Below are 1,536 nucleotides of genomic sequence, written 5' to 3'. Positions count from 1 at the left end.
TATCGACCCCCACGCCCCCCAAGTCCTCGTACACAGGGTAACCCAAATCTCTCTTGCGTCTCTGTGAAGTGACTCCTTCGACAGGAGAGAGAGAGAGATTCGGCGTCTTTGTTTCATCACTCCTTCGAGAAGGAAATCACAAGACTTAAAAAGACAAAATAACTTTTTTTTTTTTTTTTTATCTGCCAGTAAAAGTCAACAGAAAAGCACTTTTTCCTGAGAGAGGATGTTGTGGAGTGTGTATTTATATACCATTTCTCTCTATAAAAACATTTTTTTTTTGGGTAACTTTTCACATCAGTGAAGTTTTGTTTGGCATATCCGACAAGAAAAATTGTGTGACTGGAAGAAAGTGTGTTGTGTCTTTAAAAGAAAATAATAACACTAAGTTGCCAAATGGAGACTGTGCTTCAGAGTAGAATTCACGTTGCATTGAATTTATCAACTAAAGGTCAACTAAAAATATAACAAAGTAAAGGCCAAATTTTTAACCAAGGGAAAAAAATATTTTCACACATCACTGCAATTCATGGTTGCTTTAATAATTGATTTTCTGTTGATTATTTTGTCAATTAATCAATGAAATAGATTTTTTTTAATCCCATTTTAATCTTCTTCAAAAACAACAGATCATCAAATGTTTTATTATTATTATTATTATTATTATTATAAAATGTTTCAAACCATTCTCTTGTATTACTTTTTTTTTTTTTTTATTAAATCCATTCTAAATTGAATTCAATTGCGATTTTAAAATGACAATTTAATTTTTTGCACGTAATATTCTGAAGCGCAGCCTCGGCCAGACTCATCCCAACCACCACTTGAGCATCATTTAGGGGACACTGTCAGACCGATTAATCGTTTCTTTGTCTTTTTATCACTTTTCGCGGGGTGGGAGAATCTCTGAATGTTCTGAACTCCTGTTCTGCAGCCGAGTAATGTTGCCTTCTTCAGACAGCAAACTTATTGCGCGGGTGACCAAACCGCACCTCAGCAATCAATGCCGCACCTTTATGAATGAACAGCCCCTCCTCTTGTTGGTCATCTCCCAGCATGCACTTGACACAGCAGACAGGAAGCAGGAAAGTGCATGTGACGATCGCACGGTGGACTTTCACCATTTACTGGACGGATTTTCAAGTAGGTCTACACACCCACTTCATCGGTTTGTCACCTTTTTTACATTTCGAAGATGCATTTGCTTCCGTTTGTGTGTGTGTGTGTGTGTGTGTGTGTATACATGACAAAGCTGCTATTTATTCTCTTTTCTCTGAAATCCTTCAGGTTTGCTTTTCTCTCCACTACTTTCTTATCCACAAAAATCTGTTAATATATAAAATATATGGTAAAATGACACACACACACAAAAAAGATTTTAGTCATGAAATGTGTTCTTTTAGAGGTTTTTGTCAGTATTTGTTTTGTTGGATGACTGTCTTATTTTATTATCCTTATTATTATTGTTATTTTTATTATTATTTGGAATGGACACCTTAGCTCCGTGTGTGAGCTTTCTTCTGCACCCCCCCCCCC

This window comes from Hippocampus comes, unplaced genomic scaffold, assembly GCF_001891065.2.
Source record: "Hippocampus comes isolate QL1 unplaced genomic scaffold, H_comes_QL1_v1.1 scaffold42, whole genome shotgun sequence".
Classification (NCBI taxonomy): Eukaryota; Metazoa; Chordata; class Actinopteri; order Syngnathiformes; family Syngnathidae; genus Hippocampus; species Hippocampus comes.
Note: the sequence above shows the minus strand (reverse complement) of the source record.